Source organism: Coffea arabica, chromosome 8e (assembly GCF_036785885.1).
Source record: "Coffea arabica cultivar ET-39 chromosome 8e, Coffea Arabica ET-39 HiFi, whole genome shotgun sequence".
NCBI lineage: Eukaryota > Viridiplantae > Streptophyta > Magnoliopsida > Gentianales > Rubiaceae > Coffea > Coffea arabica.
This window is the reverse complement of record NC_092324.1, coordinates 41,611,706-41,636,397: the sequence shown is the minus strand read 5'-3', so window position 1 is coordinate 41,636,397 and position 24,692 is coordinate 41,611,706. Positions and strand designations below refer to the sequence as shown.

General features: G+C 37.3%; 1 long non-coding RNA gene across 1 annotated transcript in view; it reads left to right on the top strand.

The window, feature by feature from the left end:
- LOC140012529 (uncharacterized) overlaps positions 1-24,692 on the top strand; it is a 30,594-nt gene that overhangs the window by 4,396 nt on the left and 1,506 nt on the right. The window lies entirely within an intron of this gene.

Sequence of the window (24,692 nt, the reverse complement as noted above, 5' to 3'; positions counted from 1 at the left end):
CTCCAGCAAGTGATCTCAGTATCACTGTCAGAAGAACAAAAGGAGCTTTTTTTTTTTTTGTCGAAATGATAGCTTTATATTTCATTGTAAACTCTATACAGTAATTGGACAAAGGTCCAAACAAAAAGGACAACAGTCCTACACTTGACAATGATGCATTAGCATCTAAGAGTGGGATTAACCCATTCTTCATCTAACCAGATGTTAATAGTATACATGCTCAGCTTAATATTACCTACTTTTCCCGAGTTAGCCAAAGAGAGAGAGCACTGATGAAACAAATTATACAAGAACTAAATGTCCTCAACAAGAGTAGCAACCCGCCAATTGTTGTGTCTTGATTCCATTATGTATTCCATCAGTCTTCTGTTGTCTAGCTCTACTTTGATGTGTCTCCAGCCTTGGTTGGCAGCTTTTAATAGAGCAGGTTTCACAGTTTTTGCTTGATCTTGTAATGGATCATCTAACATTCTTTCTCTGAGTGCCCAGGCTGCTTGTAGTTGTCCCAGGTTGTTTGCTGCTGTGATGCCTATCCCCACTACAGATTGACGTTTGTCTTGTTGGGTATGAATCTTGAGTAGCATCTTCCTGACTCCTTCATTATGATTTTGGTTAGTCCTATGTTGTACTTCTGTTTCCTGAGTGATCTTCCTTGGTTCCTTTCCTTTGTTAGCCTCTTCAAACTCCACCCAATCCTTTATAGCCTTCTCAACTATCTTGTGAGGCTCTCTTTCCTTTTGGTTAAACTCTCTATCATTCTTGGCTTTCCATATCTGTCAGAGTATGTTGATGGTTGCATTCACCTGTTTTGCATCATCTCTGCTTTGTTGAGCTTCCATAATTGTTATCCACCATTTTAGAAAACAATCATAAAGGTGTTCCAGGCCATCCCACTGAACTGGCGTCATTTTCCATATTTCCTTTGCTTTCTTACATTGGAGCATCATATGTTCTAATGTTTCTTCTCTTTCTCCACATCCTGCACGCATAGGATTTCCTTGCTTTGTTCTTCTGTAAATTAGTTCCCTTACTGGAAGGGCTCCGTGTAAGCTTTTCCACATGAATACCTTCAGTTTTTGACTCACGTTCTGCTTCCACAGTGATTTCCAGACCTTGCTGATGGTACCTTCATAGCTTCTTCCAGCCTTCTCCCTTACCGCTGAGTTCACCTGGTTCTTTTCCTTTATCCATGTCTTGTAGCCAGACTGGACCATGTATTGACCATTCTGAGAGTGCACCCAATAATAGCTGTCTTCTTTACCTGTAACACTTATTGGTATACTCAGGATTCTCTCTGCATCTTGTGAACTGCAAGTTTTGAGGACAAGAACTCTATTCCATTTGTTATTACTTATCAGATTTGAGAAAAGATTTAGCTGACATCCCTGTGGCTTAGCTAAAGTTGGTTTCCCATGTGGCCTATCTGGTATCCAGTTGACTTCCCAAATTCTCGTGTCTCTACCATTACCAATTTTCCTTGTAGTTCCTTGTTGCAGTTCCTTTCTCACTGCTGATATGCTTTTCCAAATCCAGAAGGCATTTTTGGGCACTTTGCAGTTGAAGAGTAACTGTTTGGGATAGTATTTCTGCTTTAAAACTTTTCTGACTAGCAAGTTTGGTTGTGTAATTAACTTTCATACTTGCTTAGCCAATAAGGTTTTATTGGAGATTTGCATATCTTTGAATCCCATGCCCCCTGCTTCCCTAGTCTGTGTTATCTTCTTCCAGCTGATCCAGTGTATCTTGTTCTTCCCTTCTGTGTCTCTCCACCAATAGTCTGCCATTTTTGAATTGATTTCTCTGCATAATTGGGTGTGCAACCTGAAGCAAGACATGGTGTAAGTAAGCATTGCCAATGCCACTGCTTTAAGCATTATCTCATTCCTTGCCTGGCTCAGTAGTTTGTTTTTCCAATCTTGTAGTTTTTTGTCAATGGAATTCTTTATGAATCCAAAAACTTGCTTTTTAGACCTTGTGATAATCATAGGCAATCCCAAATATTTCCCTTGTCCTACCTGTTGAATTGACCTCACAGCTTGACAGAATTCATTCCTCACTATTTGGTCTGTGTTCTTACTAAAGAATACTGAGGATTTTTCCAAGTTGATGAGCTGTCCCATTGCCTCCTCATACACCTTGAGGACTTTCATTAGTTTCCCAGCTTCTTGAACTTTTGCTTTGCAGAACACCAGTGAGTCGTCTGTAAAGAACAAGTGGGTAATTGTAGGTACTTTTCTACTAACTTTTACCGCCGTCAACTCCTTTTCATGCTTTGCTTTTTGTAAGAGATTTGAAAACCCCTCTGGACACAGCAAAAATAAGTAAGGAGATAGAGGATCTCCTTGTCTTACACCTCTGGAGGGGGTGATGTACTCGTTGTGTTCCCCATTTACCTTGAAAGAGTAGGTTACTGAGCTGATGCAGGATGAAATCCAGCTTATCCAAGTAGAACAGAATCCCATTTTCTCCATAATAGCCTTCAAACATTTCCATTCCACCCTGTCATAGGCTTTGGACATATTCAGTTTCACAGCCATATATCCTTCTCTACCATGTCTTTTGTTTTTGAGAAAGTGCAGTAATTCATGAGATAAAATGACATTATCTAATATTTGCCTACCTGAAACAAATGCAGACCGATTTTTGCTAATGCACCTACTGAGGAAAGGTTGCATTCTACTGACAAGAATTTTGGCTTTGGCTTTATATACCACTTGGCATAGGCTGATAGGTCTATACTGATTAACCTCTATGGGCCAATCTATTTTTGGGATCAAGGAGATGACTGTATGGTTTATAGCTTTAAGGATGACACTGTGATAAAAGAAACCTTGGATTGCATTTACTAGATCCTGTTTAATAATACTCCAGAATCTTTGGAAAAACAAAGGGGACATGTCATCACTTCCAAGAGCTTTATTAGGATCCATAGAGAAGAAAGCAGTCTTAATTTCTTTTTCTTCCACTTTTTTACTCAATTCCTTATTCATTTGTTCAGTTATAGTGACAGGAATCCTATCTAAGATCTTCTCCAGATCCCCAGTAGCTAATGACTTAAACAGCTGCTTATAATAAGTAGCTATTTCTCCTCCACCTCATCTTCATTCACAGTCCATTCACCATTAGCTTTCCTCAATTTCTGCAACCTGTTTCTCTTCCTTCTTCCTTTAACTGTTGCATGGAAAAACTAAGTATTCTTATCCCCCTCATTTAGCCATCTTAGTCTTGATTTCTAATTCTAGTAAGCTTCTTCATCCTTATAGGCCATTTTCAGTTGTCTCTTGACCTCCTGCATTTGTTGCCTTTTGTTTTCTACATTTGATGCCTTTATGTCTTCAAGCTGTTGTTTGCACCATTTGATCTTTCAAGGGAATTCCCTTTCTTGCTACTGCTCTATTTCAGTAACTCAATCCTGCAATTTTTTTTATCTTCTGAGTCACTTTAAACCATCTTGTTCCTTCGCAGGTGGTGTTCCATGCCTCCTTTACCACCCCTTCAACCTCATTAAGCTTCTTCATCCTTATAGGCCATTTTCAGTTGTCTCTTGACCTCCTGCATTTGTTGCCTTTTGTTTTCTGCATTTGATGCCTTTGTGTCTTCAAGCTGTTGTTTGCACCATTTGATCCTTTCAAGTGAATTCCCTTTCTTGCTAATGCTCTATTTCAGTAACTCAATCCTACAATTTTTTTATCTTCTGAGTCACTTTAAACCATCTTGTTCCTTCGTAGGTGGTGTTCCATGCCTCCTTTACCACCCTTTCAACCTCATTATGTTGTAGCCACATTTTATCAAATTGAAACCTTTTTTTTTCCTTTTCCTACCTTCCTTCTAAGTTTCCAGTATCAGCATACAGTGGTCTGAGGCATGGGATTCAATGTGTCTACATTTGGCTTCATTAAAGCATTGTGACTACTCCAAAGTGCATAGTCCCCTATCAATTCTTTCATTTACTTCCCCATCCCCATACCAATTATTGCTCCATGTCCATGGCTTCCCCTTAAAACCAATGTCCTCCAGCTAATTATCATTGATGAACTTCCTAAAATCTTGGAAACTTCTGTCATCTCTATTTCTTCCACCCCATTTCTCATCATTTGAGATTATATCATTGAAGTCTCCCATGATTATCCATTTTTCCCCCAGCCTGCTTTTCTTCTGTTTATTACTTCTCACTGTCTTCTTCTTATTTGATAATCACAACTAGCATATATGCCAATGAACCACCACCTCTCCTGTTTCTCCTCATCAACAATTCTGGCCTCAATCATGAATGTTGTCCCTTGTACTTTTGTAATTTTGACCTCATTGGTCCACAAAAGAGCTATTCCACCTAATCTATTCATGGCTTCAACAACAAAGATATTCTCAAAGTTCAAAATTTTTTTAACTTTTTCCATGAAATTTTTCCTATTTTTTGTTTCACTAAGAAATATTATACTTAGGGAGAGGAGTTTATTTTCCTCCTTCAAGTGGGGAACTGTCAAGGTGCTCCACACCGCCAAGTGTGGAGCACCTTGACAGTTCCACACCAGAGCCCTCATGATTGATTTGGAGACCAGTTTGGGTTGGTCTCTTCCTCCCTTATGTTATGATCTATGCTCTTTTCCATTTTACTAGTTCTGTTCCTTTTGATTGTTTGATTTGTTGACTCCATGTCTGGCATCTCCTCATCTAGAATGAGTAACTTTCTTTTGGTATTCTTGCCAATCCTAAATCCCAGATTTTGGATCTCATTTTGTTCTTGTCTCTTGGATCTGATCCATGTCCTCACCATCCAGCTGCATATCTGTATTCATAGTCATACCTTCTTCTTTCTTATTTCTTTGGTTCCTATTCCCCATGTTTCCTTGATCTAGTAGTAACACCTCGGTTATTGCCTCCTCCATCCCTCTCTCCTCAAGTCCAGTCAACTATTTAACCACATTCCTTTCCTTTTATGCTTTCTCATTCCCTACCACCAACTGTACTTCTAGTGTGCCCCTTTTCTCTGTCCTATTTCTTGAATTCTCACTATAGGTAGATCTTTTTGAGTATTCAACAAAGATTCATCACTTGTGACCTTAAGCAGTTCATCACAATGTTCAGTCCTGGGAGGGTTTTTATCTTTCTCTACTGGTTTCCCTGGTCCTTTCCTGCTCCATTCCCTATTCTGAAACCTCCATACTTGTCTGTCAGGAATGTACGTGTTAGATTTACCATCTTTTTGAGGAGATCCTTTTCCAGATTGAGCTCTCAACCAGGGGCCATACTGATTTTCTTTTTGACCTTTACTGATGGTTACATTGTTCTTGCATTTCTTTTCACTGTGCCCAATTATGCCGCATCTATAGCAGAAGTCTAGGACTCTTTCATATCTGAAGCTTACCCATTTTAATATTCTATTCATCTTAACTGTAGTTCCTCTTAATAAAGGCTGGGTCATATCTGCACAAACTAACAACTTTAGGTGTTTCCTTCCTTACTCCCTGAATGGGGAATTAATACTTCCTTGACCTCCTTGAAGACCATACCTATTTTCTTTCCTACTTCCTTTGTTATCCAGTGAATTGGGAGATTCCATACTTGTACCCAAAGAGGGCAAATTTAAAGGCCTCTGTATTTTCCTCAATTCCTTCCTCCCAACGGTTAAGAACCAGTATTTGGTTGTCAATCAACCATGGTCCATCATTAAGGATTCTTACTCTAGTCTCCTGGTCAGGAATAAAGAACTAGAAGAGATTAGGCCCCAGCTCAGCTATTGTGAAGTCTTTGGGGTACCCCCAAGCTGCTGTGACAAAATTCTTTACCCCAGTAAAGTTAGCCACTTTCTCTCCTCTTATCTTTCCAATGATACTGTTCAAGCACTCAGAGATCCCTGGATCTACATCATCCAGTTCTATCCACGCACCGTTCTGCTCTAAATTTGACAGAGCAAAATTTTTCGACACTTCCTCTAGTTCATCCACCATAGGGTCGATGAGATCTAAGAGGGATTCGTTAAATTATAGACTAACAATGAACAGAACCTGAAAAATCAGAGAAGAAAAGGAACTAGACTACTATCTTTTCTAAGTAAATACACTACCAGGTAGGCAGTATGCAGACCAAATCTATGATATGCATGAGAAGGTTAAGGCCTAGTGGAAGGATATATAAGCTGTAATTACTTGGATTCTCGTTTCCTCCAGCGTTTCCATGAGCATTAATTGCATAGTTTCCTTTTTCCGACTAGACTTTGCTCCCATTTGTGTTCGTAGTCTTGCATTTTGAAGCTTCATAAATGCGAGCTATTAATCACAGTGGTGTGCCAATGAGTCCTTCCTTGTATTCTCTGCTCCAGCACTCCGAGACATTTTGTCTTCGCATCTGAGTTTGTATATTCTATTATGAATCTATTGCATAATTTTGGTCTTGCTATTTTGGTTGTTTAGAAGAGTTGTGGATTTTGAATTTTGAGTCTGTGAAATTTGATTTTTCCTGGTTCCCAGCTCCCACCCAATGGAGAGAAAGCTCTCAAGTAGAGAGTACAAAAGGAGCTTTTAACATCACCCGTTTCTGAGGAGGAAATCACAAATATAGTGTTTAACATGATGAAAGTGAAAGCACCAGGGCTAGATGGATTTACTGGCGAATTCTTTGCAGGAAGTTGGAATGTTGTGAGGGCTGATGTTATAGCATCTTTGAAGCACTATTTTAAGGAACAATACATGTACCAATCTCTGAATAGTACGACAATCTCATTGATTCCCAAAATCAAGAATGCCTCTAAGATGAAGGAATTCAGAGCCATCTCTTGTTGCAATTTCTTTTACAAATGCTACCCTAAAATCTTGGCCAACAGATTAAAGAAGGTACTTCCTAATCTCATTTCCAACAATCAAAATGCTTTTGTCCAAGGCAGGCAGATTACGGATAGTGTTCTCATGATGCATGAAGTGGTGAGAGGGTATCATTGTAAGCATGGTAAAGCAAGAGTTGCCATTAAAGTGGACCTTATGAAAACATATGACACAGTTGATTGGTCTTTCCAGTTTACTACTATAAAGTGGGTTGCAAATAGTATGACTACTGCTATGTTTTCTGTCAATCTTAATGGATCTCAAGGGGACCCTCTTTCCCCTTATTCCTCCTGGCTATGGAAGTTTTTACTGGTCTCTTAAAATGGTATATTGGTAAAAGGGAGTTTGATTTCGATCCAGCATGCAGGGACTTCGAGATATCCCATATGATGTTTGCTGATGATTTATTCTTGCTCTCTACTGCTAATATCCAATCTTTTCAGTTTTTGAAGAAGTCTTAGTAGAGTTTGGACTAATGTCTAGCCTCAAGCTAAATTATCAAAAATGTGATGTCTATTTGTCTTGTGTAACTGACGCACAAGCTCAGGAACTGTGCAGTCTGGTGGAAATGCCTAGAGGGAATCTGCTAGTAAGGTATCTTGGAGTACTGCTGATATCAACGAAGCTCAGCTTCAAAGATTGTCAACAAATCTTTAACAAGATTAAAAGTAAGATTGAGAGTTGGGCAGCAAAGAAGTTAAGCTATGGTGGTAGATTGCAGCTCATCCAATTAGTACTAAGTGGAATATACTTGTACTGGTTTAATGTTTTTATGCTTCCTAAAGATGTTATTCATAAGATTGATGGAATGTTGCTTCTTTTTTATGGTCAGGTGACTTAAAAAGAAAGTATGCAGTTAAGGTGAAATGGAGTGATGTTTGTAAGCCCAAGAGAAAAGGTGGTTTGGGAATAAAAAACACTACACAGTGGAATGTGTGCATTATCTTAAAGTTAGTATGGAACATTTTTAGTAAAAAAGACAATTTATGGGTGAGGTGTATACATTCTGTAATACTGAAGGGGAGAAGTTTTTGGGAGGTTATTAAAACTGATGGCTATTCTTGGATTTGGAGAAAAATAATGTAGTGCAAGGCTCTAGCTCAATCATTTATATGTACTTATATAGGCAATGGAGGCTAAACATCATTTTGGTATGATTTTTGGCATCCGTTGGACCACTCTACAAGATATACCCCATATCCTTGCTCAAGAACTTGGGACTAAATACAAGATCTAAGGTGGCTGATTTTATTCTCAACAAGTGCTGGAAATGGCCTTGGGAAAGAAGACTTAACTCTCTTGTTCAAGATTTCAAGAAGGCAACTCTTACATCTCTATTGCAAAACACACATAGAGAGGACCATGTGAGGTGGCTAGGATCATCAACAGGCATGTTCTCTATCAAATTTGCAATGAGGAGGATATTTCCTAGTGGTGAAACTGTAAAGTGGTATAAAATGGTGTGGGGGAAGGGTTGCATTCCGAAGCTTGCTTTTACTTTATGGTTGGTTGTACAAGGAAAGCTGATGACAAAAGATAGACTGAGAAAATGGGGAATGCAGAATGTTGATCCAACATGTGTACTTTGTAGAGGGATTGAGTCAATAGACCACTTATTTTTTGAGTGTGCTTTTGCTAAGTCAGTTTGGCAAAAAGTACAAAAAAATGTGTTTGGTATATAGAGGAGATATGTGTTGGCAGATGGAGGCGCAATGGTGCAGTGTTTTCTTGAAGGGTGAATCCTTTGCAACTAAACTTAGAAGGCTGGTTCTCTCTGTGATTGTTTGGCACTTATGGCAGGAGAGGAATAGCAGGGTCTTTAAGCAAATCAGCAAAACCAAAGTTCAACTTGTTGCAGCAATTGTAAATTGTGTCCAATCAACGTGTGTATCGTGGGAGAGTGCTCCAAGAACAAATGAAAATCTGGAACTACTGCTCGAATGGGGACTTGAATACAAGTGTTTGATGAGCTAGATAGGTGTTATATATATATGAGCCATTAACTGAGTACTTTTTTTTTTTTACGGAAACGTTAGACATTAACTGAGTACTTAGTTACTATAGAGATAGAGGCTTTAGAGGATATAGTGCTGATAGATATAGGAAATAGAGTAAGATGTAATAGATGTAGAGCTTATTGTACTAAAAAAAACTTGCAAATCATCTTTGTAAGATTATTTATAAGTATATTCTCAAATTACCAATCTTAATTCTTCATGGACCAAAGAACACAATAAGCTTTGTGCATTGAAAGGATTACGTTGTATGATATAGATACATCTCTTCTTAGATCACTTCATGCTAAACGTCTTTAGCATCTTATATATGTACTACAAAAGGCCAAGCAATCATGATCTATCACTATAGATCTTTACTCCTAAAAAGAAAACTATTTCTCCTTAACACCATGGAGAAAATCTTAATCAACTATACCTATAGTTTTGGAGCATAGGTATTTCCAAGTATAATATGTTGACCACATATATAATGATGAAATTATGATACCTCCCACTAAATTGCATATAAGTATAAGGCCTATTCTCAAATTTGATAAAATCAAATTCTTTGATTATCTCATTAAAACGGATGATACAACTCTTGGAAACTTGCTTTAATGGCACACAAGATATAGAAAACTTTAACCTATGTTACATACACAATCATTTATCATTTCCATTCAAGGAAAGTGATTTTAATATCTATTTGCCATGCTATAAGTCATAGTTAAAGAAAGTAAGTAAATCTAAATTAATTTAAACTTATTGACTAGAGAAGGTTTCGTTAAAGATTATTACTTATCTTTAAAGGTAATCTCTCTACCAATTAAACTTTATAGGTAACACTTTTCCTTTTATATTGGTCTTTACTCGAAAAACTCTCTTACACCTAATAGGCCTTTTATACCCTTAGACGAATTGACTATGGTCAATACCTTTTGTCAAACATGAAATTCATTTTAGATTTATAATTCTTAACCATTTCTATGAGTCATAAAACTATTCATAAGTCACTAAGAGCACATGATCAAACACTGACTCTCCACAAGAAATCTATATTTTCGAGACTTATGAAACCCTAATTTTAAGCACTTTTGTTGTGGCTCATCATCATCGTGAAATGCAAGCTCCAATTTCATGTTTTTGTTCAACTTCTTTTTGTGATACTTGAAACTCTTTCAAGTTTTAAATTCTATCTTACTCCCACTACTTTATCTAGAATGAGCAATTTATCTAAAAAATAGTAATTTTGGAGGAAAAAACACTTTTTATTTGGTAATATAACAGTGTTTTTGGAGAAGACAGGGAAACTCAAACTTATGAGTGGATGAAATCAAACCAATGAAACAGAGAGAACCGATTTGCTCTTCTTCTTTTTGGCTGATCTTTCTTTTCCTTTTAATTCTCAAGAACTCTCCACAAAAGATTTTAATCGAATCTTAACTCCAACTTGTCTAATTATAGATGCCTACTTTATAAGTAGGGCAATCCAAACTTTCACAAAGCTTTGAAATTTCTAACACTCTATATCTCACATGATATACTTTAAACAAATATATACATGGAATAAGATTTAGTGTATAAAAGGTAATTTATTTAGGACAAACCTCAAAACTATTTTGGTAAACTTGCATGGTGCATCTAATCTCATAATTCTTTAAGTTCTCAAAACTTTGGATTTGAACTTAAAAGCACATGTGTCCATTTTTGAATAGTTATTAGTGAAAGTACTAAAGTATAAGAAATAATTATCTCTAACATGAATTGTTGATCTTCCACATACATCAGAATGAATGAATTTTAACAATTCTTTAAGCCTTTTCAAACAAAAGACCTATTTAGTCTTGAATAAGATTCACTATCTCAAATGATTCATAATCAATAGAATCCAACCAAATATCATCATGTAATTCAAAGGTATGAAACTTATTCACAAGACTAAGTTTATAAATGTCAAAGATAAGATGATTTCAGGTCGGCTAACATTATATTGAGAAAATAATTTTCTTTTATTTTAGAGATTAATAACACTTATTAAGTTCTAAAATAAGTCCACTAGGTTAAGAAAGATAATTTGTCACTACATCTTAATGAATTAACTTTTATCTCATAAAAGTAGATACTTATTGACAAGGCTCTACCATACCCCAATTTTAATAAAACCTAAATACTCTATTTTCTGCAAGTATACCGATCATTTATCAAGTACAAGGGATGTTAGATATCGATCCCATAGGGAAGATTACCAATTACCGATAGTTTTCAAATTCCTTTATTACTTAAACTATCACAAGTGAAAGAAATTAAATCTACATTATAAACATGAAATAAAAGTAATAAAAGTAACAATAGAAAGCTCCTAGGGTTATGGAATTCTTCACTACTTTTGCAAGTGAAATTATTGATTAATTTAATGCTATCATCTTGGTTAGTTATGGCATAATTTCTAAATATATGTGAAATCAACTCTCATTGTAAATCAACTATACTTATAACTAAATCATACCTACTCTCGTGGTTATGAAATTAACTATAAGTTCATTTATTCTATGAAATTACATAGAACAAACCATTAAAGCCATAAAAGTGCACCTCTACTCTCGTGAGTATACTCCCTAGGTTTAGTACTTCTTTAAACTATTGTTAAATCTCAATTTTCATTATAAACTTAACACCTTAAGATTATCACAATTAATGGCTAGTTAATTATGATTAGAAAAGCAAAAGTTCTAAATAATTTGTTCAAAATAATATCACCAAATAATTAAGTAAACATCACTAACAAGATATAGAAAATTCATCCATAAATTTAGGCATAACTTTAGCAAAACATAAAGAGAATGAAAGAAAAGACCATACTTGTATTATGGCTAAACATGAACTCAAATGCAAAAGAGAAAGTGATAGGAGAGAAATCACCCTTGTCACATGATATGCAAGCTCTCCATCTTGTTCTTCAATTCTTCATCCAAATCTAACTACAAATACAAGATAGATAAACTACACTAACTATATTATACTAATAAACTAAGAAAAACTAATGAAAACTACATTTTTGGTAGTGTTTACAGCCTGCCAAAGTTGTGAAGCAAGTTCAACAAAGGCCCTTTTATAGAATATTAAAGCTCAAAGCGAGTTGTTTCTAGTTGACAATTTTGTCTCTTGAAATCATCAAAAGTTGTTTTTTGAAATCTCTACACTTTTCTTTATAGCTATGGCCGAAATTCTGAGTAAGGGAATAGTTATAAAAACTATGTGAATACAGAACAAATTGATGAGTAAGTTGTAATTGCAATTGAAGCATACGTGACCTCTGAAAATGTGGGCATGAGGTCGCATATTACCCCACATTATGCCTTATTGCAAGTTTCCTCATTTCTGACCAATCTTCAACCTTACTCTGTTTTTGCACCAAATTTTACTAATATTTTCTTGATAATAGAGGTTGAACTAACTTTTTTTTCAAAACACAAAAGTTACGGCCCTTTTAGTTATCTTTTTTAGTTTTCAAGAATCGCTCAATTTGGAGTTCTGCAAACTAAAAAATAACCAAAATATCCTTGATTGGTCAATCTCCTATTTCAGTTTTGACAACAGAAATGGTCAACTGTATTTCGAATTTGTGACTATGAAAACTCATGAACTGGATTTCGATATCTTCATAAGAAATGTTAAGTTATGTCTTACTTCAAAATGGCTCAAGAATCACCTCAATCTGATATTGGTTATTCAAGATATAATTGAAATACCAACAGTTGTCAAAACTGTCAAACTTCTTTTCTTTAATACTTGATTGCATTTCATCTCTTGAGAATTTGGTACTTTATATTCTTTTTAAATCATCAACAATCATCCAAACGTCTTTGCAATTCTTTTCATTTGATGATTGAATCATTAAACCTACAAAAATATGAAATTGTCACCATTTTAACATGTAGAAATGCAATGTTTCACACTTAAACCATAAAATGTAAATTTCACTAGAAACCTAGTTAATTAACTATAAAAATGGATAAAACATACCAAAACTAAATAATAAAACACACTTAAATATCTCAAAATGCATACTTATCATTACCTTTCTCTTTAATTTACTTCTTTTGAATCCTAGCATATTGAATATCTGGTATCTCATACCCAAGGAATTTAATTTAGAAGTAAATATACTAATTAATCTCAATTGTAAACTTAACTTAAAATAAAACTTTCACAAAGTTACATTTTATTCAAGTTAAAATCATGCAATCAAAGTTTGAACTATAAGACTTATTCTTTAAAACCTTTTAACTTATCAACTCTTGATAATTGATTTACCTTATCAACTCTTGATAATTGATTCACCTTATCAACTCTTGATAAGTTATATTCTTTTAGTCAAAACTTGACTTATAGTCCATGACAAAATTTGATTAAACTAATTTTTCAATATAGCTAATCGTTCTCTAATAAATCAATGTTTATTTAGAGAAAATTTTGTCATTTAGTGATGGAATTATTGTTCAAGAATTTCATATATCTTAAACCTTGATTATCTGTTATTCAACGCTTTGAGATGTCTAATTATGGTGAAAGAAAATGAATCCTTGTAACATAAGAGATTTAGGAATCATCTATGACACACTATCGTCATCTCCTTTGTACTTACTATAAGCATATACTATTAATTCCATTCCATCTTCCATGATTGGAAGTATTAAAGTTTTAAAAGATATAACCAGATTTACTTGAAAACTTCTCTCAATTCTCTTTGCCCGTCCAAGAAATTGAAAATATTAATTATATTAAGAATAATATGTAATTACTCATAATTTCTTCAACAAGTTGTAAAGATAAAAGAGAATTGCTATTTATGTAAAAATAAAAATAAGTTTGATTTTGTTCCCACTATTTTAATACTATAATCCTCAAACATGAAACCAGGAATTCAAAAATCCCTAGTGGGTTAGAATCTCATTTTAGTTATTTTAATCTACATTAAGGTGAATAAACCAAGATAACTAAAACAAGTTGGTACTTATTACCAATTACAATAATTATAACTTCTAGATAGTTAAATTGTCAACTTTAGACAAGACACATCTTATGTGTTTCTTAATCTTTGCCTCTACAACATACAACCTTCATTGAGGTGAACAAGTTATATATTGTAGTTAAGTTTAACTTATTATTCCAAGATCTCATCTCATAATAAAATGCGTCCTTGAACAAGAACTCATATTTTACTATAACAATGAAAGGCAACTTGTGTCCAGACTTAACATCTAATTGAGGAATTTTAGACATAATATATCCAAGTTGGGCTCATCAAGTATATAACATGCATATCTATTCATCAAATAAATAAATAAACATACTATAATTAAACATGGATGATTATGGATTTTATTGCTAAACTAGTTTTCTTGAGCCAAAAGAAAACTAGATGGTCAACTGAGAGACAAATAATATCTCCATGCCTTGTACACCTTTTGTATGTCTGTCATGGTAGAATTGGTGCCATCTCCATCTTCTTTGTACATTATAAATATAAACCTAATCTAAATATTTTAGATTCTCAACCTTTCCCCATGCCTAATATAGTACATTACATAATATTGAGAGAAACTTTGACTTACATTCAATGGGAGTGAGATGAAAAGAGCATTTATATTGAGAGTATTTAGAGAAAGCAAGACACATAGGTCCTATTTCGAAAATACCAAAACCAAAACATACATACATTCAACCATTCATATTGGTTTTAGTCCATAACCATCTATCATGAATTCACATAATACAACACTAAATGAAAGCATAATAATGCATTTATTTAATTCTAATCATGAATCATTATATGCTCAAATTTTAAGCCATTTAAAGTTTCAATTCTTGAAAAAACTATGGAATACATTTTCTAATCTCATTAGAACAATTTTCAATATTTTAAAACCATGAACAAAACTTTTGCCTAATCTGATTATGAGCCCAAGTCTAAATAATGATTTTATAGTCCAACTAGAATTTCTTAATTCACTCAGGAAAGGAAATTTTCTTTTAAGTCATTTTAGACTTTCAAATACTAACTTTAGAGTATTTTCCCAATTTAATTTCATTAAATTAGAAAGTTTCTAAAGTATTTCAACACTTGCCAAATTTAATCTCAACAAATTTGGAAGTTTCTAAAGTTGATTAGACTTTCTTAATTTTAGTCTCACCAAAATTTAGTAAGTTTTCAAAACTTAATTGAACAATTTTTTTTCCAATTTGAATTTTTAAGATTTTTTTTTAAAAAATACCATAATTCTAATCATATTAGAAATATAGGAACTTTTCATGTTGTCATAGAAACCCACACGAAAAATGGAAATCAATGACCATATCTTATTTGTCATTGGAAACTTACTGGTTTCCCAATTTTCCTTTCTCCAGAAAATTTTTAGCAATTGTTAACCAATCGAATATCAACTTCACCATCATTACATGGTAGGAATTCGAAGCAACAAGAATAAAAAAATTGCAACAAAGTAGCTGCCGTGGGACTACGTTAAAAACCATTGTAAAACAGTGATTTCATGCAATTTCCAGCAACCAAACAATACAGGCATGAAACGTTTTCATGCATGGAAGAAGAAACCAAGGCAAATCAATTTGACTATGATAAAGATTAGGCCAAGATTCCTAAGTTTACAAAGTCAAACTATTTGAACAATTAATTTGGCTCATCTTAATTCATAGGTATGGCTTCGAGGGTTGCCGCCTGCTTGCCTTAGTTTCTTCTTCCAAGGGTTTCGCTTGTAACATGGCAGCCATGGCTGCCCTCCGGCTGATGCCTGGAGGGCAACCATCTTTGCTCTCTCCCACCTTTGCAATGAAGTCTCTCTCTTCACTCTTCTCTCAGTTGAATCAGCCCCTACTCAATGTCAAGGCTATGCTGTCCTCTCATAGGGGCGAGCTTGCTATATCCTTTGCTCAGGATGATCTTGACACTCTGTCCGCTCCTTTCATGTTTGCTCTCGTCGGCAAATTCTCTAAGGGAAGGCCTAGCATGGAGGTTATATAGAAGTTTTTTCTGACTTTGGATCTCAGGGAAACAACGACGGTAGGCTTACTCGACTCTAGACATGTTCTCATTCGATTGGGGAATGAGCTGGATTTCCTTAGGCTTTGGTCTCGTGGGATTTGGTACATTCATGGTGTTCTTTTGCGAGTGTTTAAATGGTCAACCACTTTCCATGTCGATCGTGAGCCTTCGGTGGTGCGGGTTTGGTTCCAATTGCTGAAATTGCCGATTCATCTCTTTCACAAGGAGTCTCTCTTTCAGATTGTGAGCTGCTTGGGTAAGGCTTTGTTCGTGGACTCTGCAACAGCTTCTGGAGTGCGCCCTAGTGTAGCTAGGGTGTGTGTGGAGATTGATTTGCTACAACCTCTCCCTTCACAGATATGGATTGGTAATGGGGAGCATGGTGGCTTTTGGCAGCAGCTTATCCCGGAACGTCTTCCCCAATACTGCGACTATTGCTTCAAACAGGGACATGACAGGGCTTCATGCTTCGTTCTTCATCCTACTTTGAAGATGGAGAAGGTGGAGAAGAAGGGTGATGAGGTGCGTAGCTCGCCTGTGCCTGTTGAGGGCGTCCCACTGGAGTCTAATGCCAAGGGAAAGGCGACTGCCCAGGAGGAAACTTTGCAGCATGCGGATGGGGATAATCCTGTGGGTAGCGTAGGGGCAAGTGCTAGAGGGGTTGCCGTAGACTGTGCGCAGAACCAAAGCCTGGCTGGGTCAGTCCTTTGATGGAGGATGGGACGGCAGCAGGAAGACTCTACGGAGGAGTTGGCGATGCCGCAAGCCGTGGGTTTGGGGGGAGAACAGCGGCGGCCGCCTGCTGGAACCAGCATGGTGCTTGCAGCAGTTGGAGCCAGTGAGGAAGGGTGGCAGCAGGCCATGCTACGCTGGTGCAGGACCCTTTGCTTGCGCACGGGTTGCCTTTCCAGTAGGTGTTGGTGCAACCATCGCCTGATGGGTTGGTGGATGGAAGGGATGGTGCTGAACCTGGGGCAGCGATTGAGGGAGAGAAGGAGATGGTGTCCGATGGGTAGTTGGAGGAGGAGGCCATTTCCATGGCTAAGCAGAGGGCTGGCAGTCTATCGCCGCAAGGGCAACTAGTCCAACGGCAATGTGAGCCTAGCTCCTTGGTGATCGACATTTTTAACCTTGACCCAATAATTCAACAGATTCAGGAGAAGGCTAATGGTGGGGATGATGTTAAGCTAGTTGATAAACCTAAGCGTAAGGGTGTTCGCTTGTGGGCTCCTACTGATCTTTCTCTACGCTCGAAGGCAAAGGTGTGCTCTAACTCCTTCTTTGCATTATCTGATGATTAATTTCCTATTCTGGAACATTCGAGGTATCTCGCGTACTCCAAATTTTCGTAGATTAAAAAGGTTAATTTTTGAGTTCTCGATTCAATTAGTGGCTATTTGTGAGCCAAAGGTTTGGGCGTGTGACATCTAAATGATATGTGCTCGTCTCAATATGGATAGTTGGATGGTTAATAGGGTGGGATCTATCTGGGTATTCTATAAAAATGGCTTCCAATGTGCTCCTGTTGGGGAATCTCCTCAACACCTGTCCCTTAGAATCTCACCTCAGGTGCTGTCGGCTCCCATTTATTTTTTCTTCGTCCATGCAAGGTGTACTGAGCAAGAGCGAGTTCCGTTGTGGTCAGCGTTGTTAGTGGATAAACCGAGGGATGATCCATGGTTGGTGGTGGGGATTTTAATACCATTGTTAGTGCAGAAGAGAAGCGAGGCGGGTTGCCTTTCCGGGTTGATGAAGGTGTGGAATTGAGATCATTTATGTCCAGGGCTGGGGTGTTTGACGCAGGATTCTCAGGGTCATGTTTCACATGGTGTAACAATAGGGGTGGTCGTGCTCGAATTTGGAAGCGACTAGATAGACTGCTATGTAGTCCGATTGTGACTTTAATGGGGATGACTTTTGGAGTTTGACACCTAGGCAGAGAGCCTTCCGATCATTCCTCCCTCTTGTTATCAGCTTCGACTCGACTTGATAACAAGTTTAGACCTTTTCGTTTCTTAAACGTTTGGACTTCGAAAGTAGAGCTGTTAGATGTCATTAGGATGAGTTGGCCAAGCTATTGCCCAGGACGCCCATTGCAGCGGTTGGCTGCCAAATTACGGCTCACTAAACATGCAATCCAACATTGGTCGCGGGAGCACTTTGGCAATATATTCGATGCAGTGAAGCAGGCAGAGGAGGCAGTAATAGCGGCAGAGGCTGCACTTGATAGTAACCCATCACAACAACAATGGTTAGCACTCCAGGAGGCAATGGCGGTTATGAGAAACTCTATGGTCAAGGAGGAAGCATATTGGAGGCAAAAAATAAGAATCAAGTGGCTTCAGGACGGAGATAAAAACTCAAGGTTCTTTCATGCGGTAGTGGCAGAGAGACGTGCTAAATCAGTTATACACCGGATTCGGAGTAGCACGGGGGAGTGGCTGATTGATGAAGCTCACATTTCGACGGAGGCAGTAGAGTATTTCACATCTTTATTCTCGGCCGAACCTTGTACGGGGTCATGGAGCACTTTGGAGGTCATTCCCAATATTATTTCAAGGGAACAAAATGCTGAGTTGCAGCGCCTTCCCTCGATGAAGGAGATAAAAGAGGTGGTACTCGCAATGGATGGGGAGAGTGCGGCGGGCCCTGATGAATTCACAGGTAGGTTTTTAACCTTTGCATGGAACATAGTGGGGCATGATGTGTTTGAAGCCATCGTTAGCTTCTTCTGTGATCACGAGCTGCTGAGGAGCGTTATGTCGACTTTGATAGTACTGCTTCCAAAGGTGTCCTCACCCCAAGACTTTAGTCAGTTTCGATCCATAAGCCTTTGCAACTTTGTCAATAAGGTTATATCAAAACTGGCGGCTCGATTGTCAAAGGTGCTGCCAAGTATTATCTCTCCTCAGTAGAGTGGCTTTGTTAAGGGTAGGCAAATTTTTGATAATTTTCTGTTGGTCCAAGAGTTTGTGTCGGATATTCACCGGAAAAATAGAGAGAGAAATGTAGTTTTGAATCTCGATATGGCCAAAGCCTACGATAGAGTCTCTTGACCGTTTTTGCTCCAGGTGTTGAGAAGGTTTGGGTTTGGCGAGGTATGGATTGATATGATTTGGAGACTTATCTCGAATGTGTGGTTCTCTGTAATAGTTAAGGGAGCGCTTCAGGGATTCTTCAAATCTAGTCGTGGATTGAGACAAGGAGATCCGATTTCACCGGTGCTCTTTGTGATTAGTACGGAAGTTCTTTCTCGTCTGTTGAACACTTTGAGTAGCTATCGGGGTTTTACGCCTTTTAGAGTTTCGCAGGGCTGCCCGCCTGTTACTCATCTAGCCTCGCTGATGATGTTATTGTCTTCTCTAGTGGTTTGCGGCAATCTGTGCGGTTGGTGCTGAAGGCGCTGGACCCTTATGTTTCAGTGTCAGGTCAAAAAGTGAACCAGCAAAAGAGCTGTGTCTTGGCTCATGCCAATTTTCCCGGGAGCAGGAAACGGTCTATTGCGGAGATGATTGGGTTTCAGTCGAAGGAGTTTCTGGTCAGATATCTGGGTTATCCTTTATATGCAGGGCGGAGGAGGAGATGCTACTTTGCAGGGGTTTGTGACTCGGTCACGAGTAAAGTGTTGTTATGGAAAGAGAGGTTTTTCTTGCATGGTGGTAAATTAGCTCTAATCAAGAGTGTGCTGTCCTCTATGCCGCTTCACACATTCGCTGCTTCAATCCCTCTCAAGTCGATATTTAGTGGGATGGAGAGCATTTTTGCTGATTTTTTATGCAGCTCCTCAAAGGCTAGGCCGTGCTTCCAGTTGTGCAACTCGTATGACAGGCGGGTGCTGGTTTGAAATCTCTTAAGCATGTGTTTGATGCCTTCTCCATGAGATTATGGTGGCACTTCCGGTTGCGACAATTGTTGTAGGTTGAGTTCATGCACTGTAAATATTGCTCCAACCTTCATCCTTCCTTTGCTGATACTTCTCCTGGGGACTCTTGGACTTGGAAGAGACTGGTGGCTATCTAGGGAGTAGCAGAGCAACACATCTATTGGGTTTTGGCTAGGGCTAATGTGAGCTTCTGGCATGATAATTGGTTGGGGACGGACCCATTATGTCGTTCCATGGATACTTTTTAGGAGTACTCGGTTTCCGATTTTATTGAACAGGGTTGTTGGAATGTACAACGGTTAAGCAGGGTAGCGCCTAGCGGATGGGTGGGGAGGATAGTGGGAGTCATGCCTTCCTCGCTGGACCAGACGGATACCATGGTTTGGGCTCCTAGTACCTCCGGTGTCTTCTCATTAGCATCAGCCAACCGGATCGCTCGAGAGGATAGAAACAGCTCTTGGCTCTACTCACCGCTCTGGCTTCAAGGGCAGCCGACAAAGATTTCTTTTTTCATGTTGAGATTGGTAGGGTCCCATTTGCCAGTGATGGACAGGTTGCATAAACTTGGTATATTCGGCCCCTCTTGTTGTGGTTGTTGTCTACACCCATGTCAAGAATCTTCTGATCATATTTTCTGTACCGAAGAGGCGGCAAAGAGGATTTGGGGTTATTTCGAAGGGGTGATCGGAGGGTTTCAGGAGTCCTTTACGATACGCCACAAGTTGGTTAGCTGGTGGTTGAAGCCTACTCGGAACCCATACCTCCAGTACCTTTTCCGTTTATTGCCGTCTTTGATCTGTTGGAATTTATGGAAGATGCGGAATTCGTTTGTCTTTGATGCCCATCTGCGACCCATGGCTCGTGTGTGTGAGGCAATTTTTGGGGACCTCAGGGATATTTTCCTCCTTAAATTTAAAAGCATCACTATCTCTGCTCAGGATTGGCCGGGTTTTTACGGTATGGTGGTTGGCCTGCATAGGGTTTCCAGGACCTTGGTGGTTCAGTGGAGCTGCCCAGTTCATAATGTCGTCAAACTGAACTCGGATGGCTGCTCTCCGGAAAACCTGGGGGTGAGTGGAGGTAGGGGTGCTTTAGTGCTCGGAAGGAAGGTTTATTTTGGGGTACTCGTGCTTCTTTGGGGAGATGACGAGTCTGCAGGCTGAATTGAAAGCGATGATTTTTTGTGTTGGGCTGGCTATTGATCGTGAGTATTCTGAGTTACATTTAGAATCTGACTCTTTGGTTCTGGTTCAGATCATTCAAGGGAAGACTCGGTGTCCGTGGCGGTTGCGAGGGAACTTACAGGACCTGTTAAAAGTTAAAAGATTCGTTAGAGAGGTATCACACTGCTTTCGGGAAGCGAATAAACCGGCTGACCGCCTTGCAAACATCGGAGCGGACTCAGGGAAGACTCTAACGTATGGCTCATTGCGTGATTTGCCTCGCTTGGTGAGGGGTGACTTCGCTTTTGATCAGATGGGTGTTCCAAGTTTGCGTAGAGTTAGAGTGTAGGTTACGCTAGCACTTGTGGTTTCTGGTTTTGTTTGCCATATATGCCCTCCTTTTTTATGAAATAAAGTAACCTGTTTCCAAAAAAAAAAAAAAATAGGTATGGCTTCTATGTTTCTTCTTTAATCGTTGCATTTTGTACTTATGTGATCTCATCACATTTAAACAGTCATCAAGACGTCTATTTGGATTGAAATTTCTTAAAAGAAAAAAATTATTACCTCATATACACGTTTTTCAATTATTCTTTTATCTCATATACATCACATCCCAAAAAAAATTTTAAATAATCTTCAATCCAAACCGAGAATGTTCGATATTCAAAACAAATAAAAAAAATGCATGCCATAAGAAAGCCAAGAACGTTCTGCCATGCAAGATTAATTAAACCTTGGGTCTTGGTCATATGACTTGCATCAATGACAATTTACCCTTGACTTTAATCATGCTGATAACGTCCTACAATTTTCGTCTTAGTTCATGCTTTATGACGAGTACGAGGCATACATATAATAATTTGCTAATCCACAGTCAAGTTTTACATTTATAAAAACATAAATACCCCACACGTAATTTTTCACAAGTATACGAGTCGAGACCGAGTATATGGTATTAAGGGTCGATCCTATAAAGAAGAATGGATAATTACCGGCACTACTAAATTCCTTTATTATTTAGATGTTCAACAAATTAAAAGAAATAAACTAAGGGATAAACGGATAGATAAATGCAAATGAAAACTCCTTGGATAATGGAATCCCTACCTATTCATGCTAGCCTAACTCCCTAACCAAATGAGTACCAAAATCTCGGTTAAATTATGGCATAATTTTCTAATAGATGTGATACCCACTTTCGCTGGCGTACCAACTATACCTATAGTTAATTCATACCTACTTTCGTGGTTATGAAGTCAACTATAAGTTCATTCACTTCTATGAAATTACATGGAACAAAGCCACAAAATCCACAAAGGTGTACCTCTACTTTCATGAGTGTACTTCCTAGGTTTAACACTTCTATGAACTAGTGTCAAATTTCAATTCTCATTGCAAATCTAACACTTTTAGATGATCATAATCGATGGCCAGTTAATCATGATTATAAGAGCAAAAGTGCTAAATAACTCAATCAAGATAATAGCATCATTTAGCCAAGAAATTAACACCAAACAATCATCGAAATTTCAACCAAATACCCAAGGCATATATTTTAAAATAACATCACAAACACAATATCCAAATCTTGCATTAACAAATTTAGAGTTCAATACAAAGATAAAAAGTGGAGATAAGAGAATCCTTGTTACTAGAGTTTCTTGAGCCTCTCATTCTCATCTCCGTAGGCCTCTCCTTGTTGAACCAATACAAGCATGGATAACCACAACTAGACTATACTACACTAACCTACATTAATATAAGAGAAAATAAAGAGAATTACATTTATTAAGGGTTTGTGTCTTGCCCCTTGCCCCAAAGGGCAAGACTTTGGGGCAAGACACAACCCTTTTGTTGTTCTTCTTCTTCCTCCAAACTCTCTCTCTTCTCTCAAGCTAATTTTGAACTCACTGCCCACTCTTCCTCAAACTAGAAGAACTAGCTAGTATATATTCTTGGTTTTCAAGAGCCAATCTCTCTCCTCAATAATGTATTTCTTTGTTGTTAAGAGTCAACAAAAAAGCTCCTAGATCCTCCAAAAGTTGGTACAAATTGTCCTCTTGTGTCTTGTCCAAGATTAAGAAAGAAACAAGAAGCATGCAAGTTGGTAACTTGCAGCTGCCAGGAATCCCTTGGACTAATCCCTGGAGGGATTCTTCCAGGGATTGTACAGAGCAACTATGAATTGAAGTTCTGATCACAAACCGCATGAGAAAATACGAGCAGTTTCTGCCACGGATTCATCTTCTCTCCTTTTGTTTTCTTTTTTCCTTTGCACCACTTCACTTAGCATTTATTGTGACTCCTCAAGCTTCATATCCTTGCTCATTTTACTTATAATTCCACTTAAACTTGATCATTTCACCTACAAAAATAGAGAAGCTTTGCAAGTAAAATGATAAAAAAATCATAAATAATTCATTTATCACAAGAAGGTGCAATTTAGTGACATAAAATGGACAATTCATACCAAATATCTTACAAATTGACTCAAAAACAATATGAAACACATTCAAAAAGACAGCAAATTTAACCATTATCACTTTATCTTCGTTTTTGTGCCGTTCGTGATCTCATCATAAAACGGCCAAAAAAACTTCATTTTTCGATTGAAAACTTCATATTACAAGCATTAAAAAATTTTTAAAAACAATTCTAAAAAATTTTCAATCAACTTTGTTCATATAAAACCCAAAACTAACTTCGAGAATAGCATATAATTGTGATCTAATCATCATCCATGACAATTCAATAAATTTGTCACATGGGTTAATCAAATCTGGCTTTGACACCATTGTAAGGAATTATAGAGATATGCATAGCAAAAAATTTAAAATTTTTTATTCCTTTAGTAGATCCACCTTTGATTAAATCTATGTGACATAAAATTAATTTAAGAAAATTACTTCAACCCATGAAAATCTTCTTAAACCGATGGAGATTTGACAAAGAAGGGCAAAGCGATCCACGTAACAATACAAATGTTCGGTCTTTAACGGTGATCCACATGAACCTAAACTAAGTTGAATCAGTTTAAGCTAGATTAGTGCTCCCTATTGCCAAGGCACTTCCCATAAATTGGTTAGGAAAAACACTAGTTTTTCACTATGAATTACTGCTCCAATGAGAAAAATAAGAGATGTGATTCTTCTCTTATTTTCTTGGACGAATTTTAGGTATTTTTCTCTCAAGATTTTTTCTCAAAAATCTCACAAGACAATTGGTGTATCAATTAGTCTTGATAGCAAAAATGTTTAGTGAGTATTTTTATAAACAAATAACTTGTCCATATCCTTATGAAAACCTGAAACCAGTTTCCAATAGGATTCAACTTCCTTATCCTAATACAACTCTTGTATTCGAAAGACTTAAACTTATTTGCACAACAAATCCCTCAATTTTTATTTGTTTCACAAATTAAACTATAAGTTATAAAAACTATCTATCAAATCCCTACTTGAAATTGATTTAATCTATTTAATGTAGTACTTTATGTGTATGACCCATTAGGTTCTCATATATGTTGGTAATAAGTAAGAGTTATAATTTTTAATAAATGAAAATTAGATAAATTAAAACTTCTTTACTTTGTCATTGATTCTACCAATCAATCAATTCATTTTTATAAACTAAGATTGACATCTAACAATGCATCATGACTACCCAAGTAATGAAAAAAGCGAAGTGGATGATTTCACCTTTCAACGAATGTTAACCATGTAATTAATATTTTTTTACCACACTTATCTCACATTAATATTGGAATAA